The sequence below is a fragment of the Taudactylus pleione genome, unplaced genomic scaffold (genome assembly GCF_031769625.1).
Source record: "Taudactylus pleione unplaced genomic scaffold, aTauple2 ptg000169l, whole genome shotgun sequence".
Taxonomy (NCBI): domain Eukaryota; kingdom Metazoa; phylum Chordata; class Amphibia; order Anura; family Myobatrachidae; genus Taudactylus; species Taudactylus pleione.
Window position 1 is genome coordinate 1,217,287 of NW_028284571.1, and position 14,744 is coordinate 1,232,030.

General features: G+C 49.9%; 1 protein-coding gene across 3 annotated transcripts in view; it reads left to right on the forward strand.

The window, feature by feature from the left end:
• Positions 1–2,549: 2,549 nt before the first annotated feature.
• The window catches only part of TEC (tec protein tyrosine kinase), a 162,267-nt gene continuing 150,072 nt past the window's right edge, over positions 2,550–14,744 (forward strand). For all 3 annotated transcript variants that reach the window (XM_088475251.1, XM_088475252.1, XM_088475249.1), the window contains exon 1: positions 2,550–2,707. The gene's annotated coding sequence lies outside the window, so the exon portion shown is untranslated. The remainder of the gene's footprint in view (positions 2,708–14,744) is intronic.

Sequence of the window (14,744 nt, forward strand, 5' to 3'; positions counted from 1 at the left end):
TAGAAGGAAGTGCTAGAGAAGAAGGCTGTGAGACAGTGGGGAGGAGGACCCTGCTCCTAGGAGCTTACATTCTATGTTGCCTAATCCTCTGCAGCACACCATTGTTGCAATTAATCAAGCTCCAGAATAGCTATTTTTCAGAGTGTAAAGGCTCTGTCCAACGCCACATATAGCTCTGTATTTAGTAAAACATGGAAAAGCCAGGGATTAAACCACAGACACTCTGGTTTCCGCAGATAATCAGGATGACAGTAGAGGCCCAATTCAAACTCTGGAGTTGTTATCCTCTGTAGATTGTAAGCTCTATTTATCAATCTTATCTTTAACTAAAATAATGTGTAAGAAGTTTTTTCTCACACCCTTTTTACATTACTTTAGTTGCAATTAAATGAATTAAAGGACTTTTGAAGCAATTTTCGTGAAAAACCACTCCAAGCCCTTTAATTCGCATTTCTTTAGTAAACAGATTACATTTCCGATACTTGTAATGGGAAATGCGATCTGCTTCAAATTTGCTATGGGGGAATTGTGAAAAAATACCGGATGGGAGCCCTGCTATACCAACACCATCTGTAGATGGCATTAAGCAGGGTTCCCTCGGTTCCCCAACTCCTATTCCACTCTGACAGGCAGAGCAAAGCGGAGAGACGGCCCCCTGTGATAAGTTTCCACAAGTTGATAACAGAAAAAAAAAAAAAGTTTAAAAATAAAAACCACAAACATTTACCTGCAGCCAGGGGACGCTGATCGGTGAGCTCTCTCCGGTCAGCTGGTCGCCAGGGTTACTGCACTGTGACCCCCGTCAGCTGTTCTGTAACCCGTCATCTCAGTTTACAGCACATCTTACTGGGCTTTAGACGGGATGCAGTCAGGAAGTCGACGGTCGAAATGCCAACTGCCAGCTTCCCGACTGTGCAATCCCAACAGGGGACTAATGATAGGCATCGAAGTCCCAACTCCTATCATTATCCCTATGCCGGGAGCCCGACGCCCGGCATACCGAACGAAGCCGGGCAGCGGGTGCGGTCAGCTGCTGGGGGGGAGGGTTAGGTTAGGGGCTCCCGGGGGGACTTAGGGTTTGGCACTCCCCCCAGGAGGGTTAGGCTAGGGGAAGGGGGGGTTAGGGTTAGGCACCCCTCCGGGAGGGTTAGGTTTAGGCTTCGGGGACGGGGGAGTTAGGTTTACACACTTACGGGGGGGTAAGGCACTAGGGGGGGAATTTAGGGTTAGGCACCCCTAAGGGAGGGTTAGGGGGGAGAGGGTTAGTTATACTAACCTTAATTAACTGTTGGGATCTTCACTGCTGCCGGTCTTCCGACGTCGGGATTTGAACCAAATTCATACCGATCCCCCACAGACCAGATCAGCTGACCAGAGGAGAGAGCTCACCGATCACTGAGGTAAGTGCCGCGAGGGGGAGGGTATCAGTAGCTGGCTGTGGCATATGTTAAGACATCTTTTCATTGTATTGTTGCGACCATGAGAATTGTGCAAAGAGGATTCGCGGGGCCAGAGCTTTATCGCAAACTCTGTCCCTGCATGCGGATGTTAGTACATCCAAGGAATATTTCCAGAAAATATCACACTACAACTGCATTTTAAATACGGATTGAATATAATATTATCAATATCTATATGACTAGATAGATAGATTAGATAGATAGAATGTGTGGTAGAAGGCGGCACTCAGAGGCTGCAAGACTGGTTAAACAATAGCAGGGCCGTAGCTAGGGTAGTGCGGTCGGTGCCATCGCACAGGGCACCACAGGTCAGGGGGCGCTGTTTGGGCATGTCAAATTTCTGTTTATTATCATTCTTGCTTGTAGCTTCCTCTTATTTCATCCCCAGCATCTCCTGGCCTCTCCTATCTCTTCCCTGGACCTTCCCCATGAAGCCATGGCCCTTTTTTGGGTGCATTACGTCCCTTTGAAAAATGAAGGGGGCGCCAATGCTCTTTCTGGCAAAGGGCACCTAAAAGTCTAGTTACGGGTCTGAACAATAGTGTTTATTTGTGATGTTTCAGAGAATATCTCCTTCCTCAAAACACACGTATTTATTTATTACATATAAATTTATTTACATACAAAGGAACACGGGAAGATATATTTACAGCTAGCATCCCCATCAAGCTGCCAACACACCACACTAGCATAGTACATAAGTTTTGCTCAGGCTTCACTGCACACCCCTGTACACCCTATAGGTGGCGCTGGTGTATCGCAGTCCTTAACTGCATTGTGGAAGTGTTACATTATTTCCCCACAGTAATTCGTAGCACCTGTCGCTGTACTATGTGAGCTGAGAAAGTTCTCACACCTGCTTCTTTACACAAAGGGCACTGATCAGAATAAAATAAAATACTAATAAAGCAGCATAACCCTTGAAGTTACCATGTGCACAATACCGGTCCCCTGGCAGAGCTGTATTACAGAGCTGGCATGTGAGTGCCAGTGGGTAGGAAGTGATGTGACATCCGCCAGCTCCGGGGAGGGAGAGCTCACAACACTTCTATATTAATACTGTACACACATATATATATATTCCCTTTCCTCGGAGGGCGTGCCTGAGCCTATGGTGATCATGCTGAACCTCTGAGTCCCTACCCCCCCAGCAGGCACACACACACTTCCGTGCCAGCCAGCCCAGCAGCACTCCTTACAGCAACAGCAGCCCAGCCTCCGACGCCCCGCTCAGAGACGCCAGCCAGGTACACCTCTCCCAGCAGCCTGTGTACTCTATGGGGTGATAGTGATCTGTTATTATTACTGCAGTAGGGAACTCATGCACTCCGAGCTGGCTCTGACAGTATATGTCAAGAGAGTGTGACATATACTGTGTGACACCTTCATGGTAGTGGGATTAGGTGAAAACCGGAACGGAATTTATTCCGGAACGCCGGACCGGACTGGCTCCCTCCCTGCTGCGAACTCTGCCCATGAGAAGCTGTCCAAGCTCGTCCACGTCCGGGTCTGTCACCTGGGAGGCACTGCCCGGAGACTGTCAGCCCTGCACGAAGCTGCTGTTGATCCGGCACTGCCCGGAGACTGTCAGCCCTGCACAGAGGCCACTGAGCATGGAGACGTTACAGAGGGAGAAAGGGGTAGCAAGGAGATGGCTGCTAGTGCTACAATGATTACCCCTTGCCCGCTGGATATGTTGGGAGGATAGCTCTTGTACTCTACAAGCTGTCTCAGTGGTAGTTGCTGCGCTCCCCCCTTTGGTGGTGCCTAACCTTTCTCGTGGAGGTGCCTAACCCTAACCTACCCAGGGAGGTTCCTAAACCTAACCCCCCCAACCCCTGGGCTAAGTGTAATACCCCCATCCTTACGTTCGGTATGCTGGACGTCGGTATCCTTATGTGTTCGGCGTTGGAGGCGTCGGCATTATGCCGGGCGTCGGGATTCCGGCGTCCGTATATTTCGACGTCCGGGATCCCATCCATCGGCATCTTAAACGTATCTCGTTTTCAGGGAGTATTATTCGTTACAGATGAACTGGTCCAAAAAAATAGTAGTGTTAATTAAACACTATTATATATTGTCAAAATTTAGATATTGCTGCTGAATTGAAAAGCCGTACAAGGCCAGCAATCAGCCAACACAACTGTTGTAGTTATACGTAGCACATCTAAAGTAAGGAGCAAAAACTGTAAAATCTTTGTGGGAGAATAAGGAAAAATCCAATTAGGTACGAATTGCGAGATGCGAGTTGCTGTTTTCACATAGCAAATTCATTTTGCAATCCAATTAGCACAGTGAATTCGCATTTTTCCATTCACACCTCCCTGAGGTGGAAAGGAAAATCTTTATTTTAAGAATAAAATGTCGGGACACTGTTGGACCCCTCCCTCCCCCCATAATAATTAATTAGGCAATTGGAAGTTTCCAATTAGCTTAATTAGTTGAATAATTACAAATCCTCAGATTACTTCAGAATCAACTTTTTCATTAGTTTAGGCACCCAAAATGTAATTACAGTAATTTTTAAATGGAAAAATAATACTTTTTTTTATATATATATAATGTTTTTACAACTTTTTAAAGTGCCCCAAAATCACCCTTCTTCCTTCTTTTTTTTTGCATTTTTTGTTTAATTCGTTTTCAGATTAAATGAAAAAAGTTAGCCTTTTATAATTTTTTGCATTTAAAAAAAGAAGCACGAATCAGCCATTTGACACCATTTAAAAATGATCAGTACTTTCCTAATGCCCACAAACAGCCTTCTATATGGTTCTGCTAACAAAATTATGAATGTTGGGGGGTCCATGAGGGTCTCCCCACTATTTCATGCACATCTCTCACATCGCATTAGGCAGTCATTTTGCACCCCTCTGTTGCGAGTACAGCGAATAGGCATTTTTAATTGGATTGGAGAAATTGTCGAGTTTCATGAAACAAACTCACTATTCGCAATTCGCAACTAATACCTCTTTTCCACCAAATTCCGGTTCTGACCCGGAGTTGGAACAGAGTTCCTATCCGGATCAGACCCGGAATTTAGCTGGCGCCGGCTCGGGATATTCCCAAGTCGGCGCTGCTCACACTGCAGTCGGGTCTGCATAGACCCGGCTTTTCCGGCGTGAAAGTGAACGCTTGGAGATGACGTCATCTCCAAGTGTCACTGAAGCCGGACCAATCGGCCGGCTTGCGGCGCACTGCAGGTCATCAAGACCCGGAGTGCGTCGTACACACAGCAGGATTTCATGGGTTATGCCCGTGTTAAACCCTGCTATTTACCTGGGTTGGATTGCTGGGTCACTCGACCCAGCGATCCAACTCTCACCCCTTTTACACCAAGGAGCTACCCGGGTTAACCCTGGAATTACCCGGGTTTTAGGTCCGTTGTAAAAGGGGTATTATTGGATTGACCCCAAAGTATTCATTCATACAATGCAGTTCTCATCCAGCATAGATTGTAGGGCTGCAGGAGATGGATCTGTAAATACATACTCTCGTCGTAGTAAGCAGGTTTGGTGACATTTAAGCCTTCAAAATAATTAATAGTTTATAATGAATGCTCAAAGCTTCTCTTGTTGTAAGCGTGAGAAACAGGTTGGGCGGTCTCAGGTGTCACATAAAGCATGTCGCATGTGTTTCTGCACTGTGCACACTCCAGGATCAGCAGAATCATATGTATATCATCTATACCTGCGGCTGAGTAGGAGTAACTGGGTTGTAATGGGGCGTTCTAACGCCGGCTGAGTTCAGTGCTGCCTATGCAGAGTTTTGCGTTCACACAATTGCGCCAATTTTCAGATGGATGTCTTGCACCAAGGATAGGGCTGCTGCAAGCTCGCACCAACAATGAGAACGGCTATGAACCAGATAGGTGTACAGACTTTGGTTCTCTGCACGCAATGCTGGAGCAGTAATGACCGATTTGTGGTTGACTCTGCATCATATTTTTATATTAAGATGTAATCGTTTCCTCTGCATCTTCATTTGGCACAAATAACTTTCATGGCAATTCATATTATGATTCATCTGTGTTATTACAATGCCACTCATTCATTGACCGAACTATGGACATCTATAACAAAATTCTTACAAAGATATGTAATTGGCACAAAACAACAACAGTCAGATTGTGTATATTTGTTTATATTAGTGATTTTTGATGTTGGAATGCACATATTGTAGCTGAGGTACTTCTGTTTGCATTTATCTCAGTGTTTTCCCATCTTCAGACCACTTTACATCACTGATTGAACAAACCTTATTGTTACATTTATTAAATATACTGATTTTACTCCTCCTGACTTCCTTCTGTGCTTTTCAGTTATGTCTCAATGGGGGGAATTCAATTCAACGCGAATCGAGTAGCGCTGGGAGGGAGCTCCTGGAGCTATTCAATTCAGTGCGCTGTGTGGTCGGAGAATGCCGGTTATTGCGCCTTAACAAGGGTGTTAAGGTGTGGTAACCGGCATTCTCTGACCAAAGTGCCGGGCGCGCGGCTGTTAGCACCACGCTATGTTGAAAAACAGCCGCACGCCCGGAACTTTGGTCGGATTTCTCCTCGCATCCCCAGGGGGATGCCTTAGCCCGCCCAAACAGCGAGGTGTATTGAATAGCTTCGGGAGCTCCCTCCCGTCGCTATTCAACATTGCGCTGAATTGAATTCCCCCGTATAATGTCAGACATACGAGTTGTTATTCATTTCTGTTGCCCTTCAAAACAACACAATGAAGTGGAGTTGTTGCCCATCTACTTATCATTTATCTAGCACCTTCTAGAAGATAATAGCTAGAATCTGATTGGTTCCTATAGGTAATATCTCCACTTCTAAAAACCTGCACTTTAGTAAATATACTCCTCAGTGTCTTAACCCAAATAACAGAAATAAATGATTGAATGATTACTGTATATAACACTTGCCTAAAGGGAGCCTGAAACATAAGGAAATTGTTCATAAATAATTGCAGAATGACATCTAATATGTCTTTAAGTCATCTTGGGGTTGGAAACTACTTTAAAGGTGTGTACACACTAGACGATTTTTGAACGATATGCCCGATTCCAACGCATCGGAATGACATATCGTTCAAAATCATTTAGTGTGTATTCTCTATGTCGTCCGGTGCACGCTTCCATGGGGTTGTCAGCCGCATCAATCAGGTCGGCCCTACATGCAGGCTAACCTGACGACGCCATGCAGCGGTATGCGGCAGGGGGAGATACATTGGGCAGTTGGGTGCCATATCATCTAGTGTGTACCGGCCACCCCGTCTGGAGGGGGGGAGGGGGGCATCGGTCGCAACGCTGGGTACACACATTACTTATACCCCTTTTACACCAGAGCAAAAACCTGGGTTTTTGCTGGATCTACCCGGGTCGCAACCAAGGTAGCTACCAGGGTCTGACCCAGGATGGACCTGGGTAATGGTACAGTGTAAACGGCGCAAACCAGGTTATCCTACCTGGGTCATGCCTAAAGTTAGCTGATTGGTGGTTGTGGAGCTGTCACCTCCCACTTTTTATGACCTCACAAGTTTAGTAGGGCAGACCCAGGTTCAGTGTGAATGGGGCTGACATGAGAATAACCCAGATCAATGGTGCTGTGTAAATGGTGTCTAACCGGGGTCTGACCTGGGTTGGAACCATGTCTGAAAACCCAGGTCGGACCCAGGTTTTTGGTGGAAAAGAGGTATTAGTGTATACCAAGTTTAAGTGTCCCTGATAGCGTAATTTGTAAAGTTTTGTCAATTTATATTATAAGGTTATATATAGTTGAAGTTTGATATTTCTAAGTACTATACCAGGTCAGGGTGTAAGAATGTTGACGATTCAGTCTTTGAAACTACGTTATCATCTTTGCCATACTGGTCGCTAATATTTGACGTAATATACAATGTTTTACCAAGTTAAATTGTTTTGCTCTTTTTGTCTGTCTTCTATCATCCATAACCCCTCTTGGAGGTTCAGCCAAGCTTTTTTGCATTCCCATTGGGGACTGGCCTGCTTCTCCCTGCCCCTATTTCCCCCCAGTTCTGTTTGTTTGAGCTCATTGGAATTTCACCAATAACAAAATTTTATTATTAGAAACTTTTTCACTTCAAGGGGTCTATGTACTAAGGGCCTGATTCAGCATGCATTTGTTGAACGCAGATTCCTGATTTTTGGGAATCTGCGCAAGCGCAGGACCCATTCTGCGAGTGTACAGAATGGATCATGCTAACTCGCTCGCAGACTGTCAGTGATTGACAGTCTGTTGCCGTTTGTGGGCGGGGAGAGGGCGGTGATGCACTCCGTTTCCCGAAACGGAGGTGTGTCGCCGCCGTTGTGGGGGAGGGAAGAAGCCAGGATCTCCGTTGGCTGACGGACATTTCCTGGCCTCTTCCTCTAAACGGCGGGGCTGACTGCGTGACCCCATGGGTCACCGCAGCCGGATGATGTTATGCAGATTATCCGGTGCTGCGTTGGACAACGCAGCTTGGACAAGTACTGCACAGGAGGCGTGACGCCTCCTGCTGCATTACCATATCTGCAAGGATCGCAATTGCAAAGCTGCCAGCGTGCAACTCTGCAATTACGATCCTTGTAGAATCAGGCCCTAAGTTTGGATGATGGAACTGGATCAGAGATGTCGGGTTTTGGAGGAAGTAAACTATTAGTTGAATGGCTTGTTGTTCATGAAGGATGGACTGTTTTTTTGCTTGACAAGTCCAAGCATAGGTTTCTGTTCGCTGCTTATGATTATTATATTCAGGCAGACAGTGCTAGAAACTTTGTTACAGTTTTCTTTACCCTGGGTAGGAGCACTACACGGGGCTGTCCATGGTCAGCCTCACTACTTGTCATTGCCATTGAGCTGCAATTAGAGCTTCTCCTGCTGTCTCTGGGCTGATGGTCTCGGACCGTGAGGAGAAGATTGCACTTTATGCAGATGACATGCTGTTATTCTTGTCACAAATGCAGCATTCCCTGCCCTCACTTTTGGCAGCGGTTGACATTTTTGGAAATAAAGATGAATTGGGATAAGTCCATAGTTTTCCATTTACTCCGCACTTTCTCTATGTCGGAGTCTTATGGAGTTCCTTTGCGCTGGTGTATGCAGTTTAAGTATTTAGGTGTCTAGATTTCACACTCTCAGTCTAAGTAATTATCTTAAAGTTAAGTCTCATGTTTGGCAGAAGTTACTCTTATTAGATACAGGTAGAGTGAATCTTGTGAAAATTATTTTTTAACCCAAGTTACTACTTTAGGATTCTCCAATTTACCTTCCTATATAACTTTTTTCTTTTATAGGGGGTCATTCATTTGTTTTCACCCACGGCTGTGAGTAATGGGCGCCCCACGGAGCAATTCAACTGTTGCTCCATTTGGGGGTGAATGCCGCAAGTGGACATATTTATGATTTTTCCCTTCTGAGGTTTGGGCGCACTAACCAGGATTTTAGATGGGTTTACTTGTTTAACGCAGCTAAACCTAGGTTATTTGGGCGCGACATGCACGAAAAAACAGCAACAATTGAATATCGACACGTCTCTTTAGACAGGGTATAAGGCACGATCGGGCTTGCAAAGAGAATTGAATCGCCCCCCTAGTGAGGTGTTTGACCTCTTTTGTTTGGAGTCATAAATCTGCCCCTATTGCCTATAAAATCTTGTATAGATCCCGAGGATTGGGGAAGGGGGGGCTGACACTTCCCGATATGATGTTGTATTTTCTACTTCAGGGTCCATAGGGTATCCACAGGATACCTTGGGGGGTATAGGTGTGACGTCAGTCGCAGGGCACCAAAGAGTTAAGCTTTCAGCCTCCCAGGATGCACTAGGTCCCCCTCCTATACCCCGCCCCCGGGCCAAGGCACCTCAGTTTAGTTTGGTGCCCGGCCGGAGTCGGGTGCACCTGTTGGAGTGGGGGCTAGAAGAGCCCCTGAAGCTTATTCTTCATGCAGCTGTGGCTGCACAACTGGATGAACAGCATGGACAGTCAGTCCTGACGTCCATGCTGTCTTCCCTACACCCCGCCGGTACCAGAACGCCGGTACTGATCCGGGGATGCTGGTGGGCGTCTGGGGTCACAGCTAGCGGTGACCCCAGATGCTCCGGACCATGGCCGGATTCAAGGGGGACAGAGGTAAGCAGCGGGGTCCCGCGGTGGGTCCCCGCTGATCACATGGTCCTAAGTCCCCAGGCAGGGGGCTCCCTGGGGACTGGCTGCAGCGTGGAGCCAGGCGACCAACCTGCGCTTCCACTACCCCCTGGGACAGCGGACCGCAGCAGAGCGGTAGCGCTGCGGCGTCCCAGGGGTTAAATGCATGCCAGGGGAGCGCGCCTTCCCTGTCTCACAGCCGGCGCCTCCCCCGCTGCACACAGCCCTCTCTGCATGCTGCCGACTGGTCCTGTGGCAGCGCTCCTCCCCCAGGCCAGCCTCCTCTCTGCTCCTCGGCGGCCATCTTCTCCAGAACGCATGGTGAACGCTGCTGGAAGCGCTGGACGGAAGCATCGTGGTCTGGGTCCCCCCGCATACCTCTCCTCCGCTGTGGTCAGGTCTGTGTATGCAGCGCTGTGTCCTACCAGGCCCTGTGTCTGTGTAGTTGAGTGATCAGCGCTGTTAGTGCAGGAATTGTTATTTTTCTGCATTGTATGTGACTGTGCTAGCGCTGCTGCCTGTAATCTTTTCTTCTCTAAACTGTCAGCTTTATTACTGTCCCTGTTCTTTCTGCTAAAGCCCTTGCGGTGCGGTGCTGCAGGGTGGTCTCTCGCCTATTTAATACTTAATTGGTGAGAGAGGTCACATACGTGGTGCCATCATGTCTGAAAGTGATTTTCCCCTCCGGCTACAGTGTACCACGTGCAAAGTACCGTTAGCGGAGGGGGAGGGTAGCGCGGAGGGCCTTTGCCGGCAGTGTTTGTCCATGGCGCGGCCTATTACGGTTACAGCACCGGTACAGGAGCCGCCCTGGGCTTGTTTCGCTCAGGCGTTAACAGCTTTAGTGGGCCAGTTAGCTCCGCAGCCCGCGTTTACTCCGATGGGTTTGTCCCAGCAGTCTGTGGTGTCGTCACCCATGCAGGGGTTCCCACGACAATTGGTGGTACCCCACAGTCTCCCTATTTCCCCGCTCCCGGGTTCTCAGGAGCCAGCGTGGGTTAACTCCCTGACGAGTTCTGTACAGCACTTGTCGGATGTGTTGCAAGGGGAGTCTGTGATGCGGTCTCATAAAAGGCCGGTGGCGTCTCTGTCCGCTCCTTATGAGGATGACGAAGGGACGTCTGATGATGGGGAGATTCTAGATCCTTACGATCAGGAACCTCTCCATACTAAGGACGCTGATGCTAAGTCCAAAGTATATACTCCTGGACTTATTCGGGCGGTCCGCACAGCCTTGGTGATTGAGGACGAAGTTCCCCCAGCGGCTAAATCTAAGTATGCCTTTTTCAAAGATGTGAAGGGCGATGCCACAGTCTTTCCTCTTTCGGGTCAGTTGGTGGACCATTTAGAGGAGGCGTGGAAACAACCTGGCAAAAGATACCAGCCGCAGAGACGCCTGGCGGTGGCTTATCCGTTCGCGGATAATTATTTTGCGAAGTGGGAATCCCCTCCACAGGTGGATTCTCACGTGACCCGTCTTGTCCGTAGTGCCACATTGCCGATGCCATCCATGTCCTCTCTTAAGGATGCTACGGACCGCAAGGTAGAAATCTGCCTGAAGTCCGCTTATTCCCTTGCAGGGGGGGCAGCACGGCCGGCTATGGCCATTTGCTGGGTTGCCAGAGCGATGGAGCGCTGGGCGGATTCATTAGAGGCTTCTTTTGAATCCGACTGTCCGGCCGATCAGGCGGAGTTGATTGGCAATCTCCGTGATTCGGCCACCTACATCAACGAGGCGGCTCTAGACATTAGTACTCTGGTGTCTAGAATTTCTTCAGCAGCGGTAGCTGCTCGTCGCACCTTGTGGCTGCGATCCTGGAAGGCGGACGCAGATTCCAAGAAAGGTCTGGAAGCGTTGCCGTTTACCGGAGAAGTTCTCTTCGGTCCGGATCTGGATAAGATTGTGGCCACGCTGGCGGCAGCCAAATCTGCCTGTCTCCCGTCGGCCGCTGCTCCTTCTGGTTCGGGACCATCGTCCTTTCGGTCATCTAGGGCCCAGGGCAGGCCCAAACCACAGTCGTTTCCTCGACAGGCTGGCCCTAAGAAATCGGTCAAGCCCCGGAAGCAGGCATGGAGTACCAGACGTCCGGCCCCCAAGCCAGATGACAAGCCTGCGGCCTGACGGTCCGGGCCTCCCTTTGGGGGATCCCAGGGTGGGAGGCCGCCTGCTACAGTTCGCCCAGTGTTGGTCGACCACTACGACAGACACTTGGGTTCTGGAGGTTTTTTCCCACGGATACGCCCTCTCCTTCCGGCACAGACCCCCGGCTCGCTTCTTCACCACGGGTCTCCCATCAGACCGGAACAAGGCTACGGAGCTGCGGAAGGTATTGCACACTATGCTCCAGGCTGGAGTTATAGTGGCGGTTCCATTCTCCCAGAGGGGCCAGGGTTTCTATTCAAATCTATTTTTGGTACAGAAACCCAATGGGTCATATCGTCCGATTCTCAACCTCAAAGCACTCAACAAGTCTTTGCGGGTCCCGAAGTTTCGGATGGAGACCCTACGGTCCATCATTCTGGCGCTGGAACCTGGGGACTACTTGGTGTCATTGGACATACAGGACGCTTACCTGCATGTCCCTATTCTTTGGCGCCATCAACAGTTCCTCAGGTTTGCAATCAGCAGCGACCACTTCCAGTTTCGGGCGTTACCTTTTGGCCTGGCAACAGCACCACGTGTTTTCACCAAGGTGATGGCGGTCATGGCGGCTTCTCTGCGGCTGCAGGGAGTCCGCATGTTGCCGTATTTGGACGACCTGTTATTGGTGGCAGGATCTCCAGAGCTCCTGTTACGCCACTTGGACCTGACCATTGCACTGCTGCATCGGCACGGCTGGCTAATCAACTGGCAGAAGTCCACTCTAATCCCGTCTCGGAGGATTCTGCATCTTGGAGCCTTATTGGACTCGGGACAGCAAAGGATCTTCGTGACGGAGGACAAGATCTCTGCTTTACAGTCAAGGGTGCGCAGTTGTCTGCACAGCCGCCGGGTGTCCTTACACTCGGCGATGAGGTTACTGGGCTCCAGGGTGTCGGTGTTCGACATGGTGGAATACGCCCAGTTTCACTCCAGACCTCTGCAGCACCTGATCCTGTCCAAGTGGAACGGGCTGACTCAGTCTCTGAAGTCCCAGACGATTGTGCTCACCCAGGAGGTTCGCCTGTCCCTTACGTGGTGGTTACAGACGACCCACCTCAACAAGGGACGTCCGTTCTGGGTTCCAAATTGGGTCCTGTTGACAACGGACGCCAGTCTTCGGGGCTGGGGAGCAGTTTCGGGTCCACACTTGTTCCAGGGCAGGTGGACGCCGACAGAAGCGGAGCTTCCAATAAATATCTTGGAACTCCGTGCGGTCTTCAATGCTCTCCAGCAGGCACAGCGGTTTCTCCAGGGTCGCCCGGTGCAGGTCCAGTCGGACAACGCTACCACCGTGGCCTACATAAACAGGCAAGGAGGAACTCGCAGTCGGGCGGCTCTCGTAGAGGTCTCTCGGATCCTGGTTTGGGCGGAGCGCAATCTTCCGGCCATATCAGCGGTCTTCATCCCGGGAGTGCTCAATTGGGAGGCGGACTTTCTAAGTCGCCAGGACGTTCATCCGGGGGAATGGTCCCTGCACCCGGACGTTTTTCAACTACTGGTGGACAGGTGGGGTCTTCCAGAAATCGACCTCATGGCGTCCCGGCACAACAACAAGTTGCCGGTGTACGGGTCTCGCACAAGAGACGAAGGGGCGTCTCTGGTGGATGCTCTGTCCGTCCGGTGGACGTTCCGGTTCGCATACCTGTTCCCTCCGGTCTCCCTTCTTCCACGGGTAATCCGGAAATTCAAACAGGAAGGAGGGACGCTCCTGTTGATAGCTCCCGCGTGGCCCAGACGGCACTGGTTCTCAGACCTTCAGGGTCTGTCCGTGGACATTCCTCTGCGGTTGCCGCTACGACCGGACCTTCTGTCTCAGGGTCCTTGCCTTCACCCGGACCTGACTCGGCTGTCTTTGACGGCGTGGCTGTTGAGACGGCCATGCTGAGGTCCCGGGGGTTTTCCAGCTCTGTGGTGCGTACCATGTTGCGAGCTCGGAAACCGTCTTCCGCGAGGATATACCATCGCGTGTGGCATACGTTCTTCCAGTGGTGTCGACCGAGAGGTTATGCACCGCGGGAGTTTCGTCTGTCTCGGATTCTCGCCTTCCTGCAAGCGGGACTAGATCATGGGCTTCGCCTTGCTTCTTTGAAGGTACAGGTTTCGGCCCTATCTGTCTGGTTTCACCGTAGGATTGCTACAATCCCGGATGTGCGCACCTTTATGCAGGGTGTTCTCCGCATTCAGCCGCCCTTTGTTCCACCTGTGGCGCCTTGGGATTTGGCTGTGGTCCTGAGGGCTCTCCAAGGACCGCCGTTTGAACCACTGGGCTCAGTGGATCTTAAATGGCTAACAGCTAAGACTGTTTTCCTTCTGGCCATTGCTTCGGCCAGACGTGTTTCTGAGTTAGGGGCTCTTTCTTGTAGACCCCCTTTCTTGGTTTTTTTATGGGAACAGGGCAGTGCTCCGCACTCGGCCCGAGTTTCTTCCCAAAGTTGTTTCCCAGTTTCATATTAACGAGGAAATAGTTGTTCCGGCCTTTAACTCACCGGGTCTTTCCGTGGGTGAGGCCTCTTTGGATGTTGTGCGGGCCTTAAGGACTTATGTTGACCGCACTTCTTCGTTTAGGAAGTCGGACGCTTTGTTTGTCCTCTTTGGCTTCCGTAAAAAGGGTTGGCCTGCTTCAAAGCAAACTTTGGCAGCCTGGATCCGTATGGCTATTTCTGAAGCTTATCTTCATGAAGGCCTACCGGTCCCTCCTTCTCTGAAGGCTCATTCCACTAGGTCTGAGGGTCCTTCGTGGGCAGCTCGACGTGGTGCCTCGGCAGTTCAGATCTGCAAGGCTGCTACGTGGTCTTCTGTCCATACCTTCGTGAGGTATTACAGGTTTGACACCTTCGCCTCTCAGGATGCTTCCTTCGGGCGGCGGATTCTCCTTTCTGCACAGGAGCGTCCCCACCCTTAAAGGATACTGCTTTGGGACATCCCCAAGGTATCCTGTGGATACCCTATGGACCCTGAAGTAGAAAATATGAGATATGGTAAGAACTTACCCTTGTTATCTCTATTTC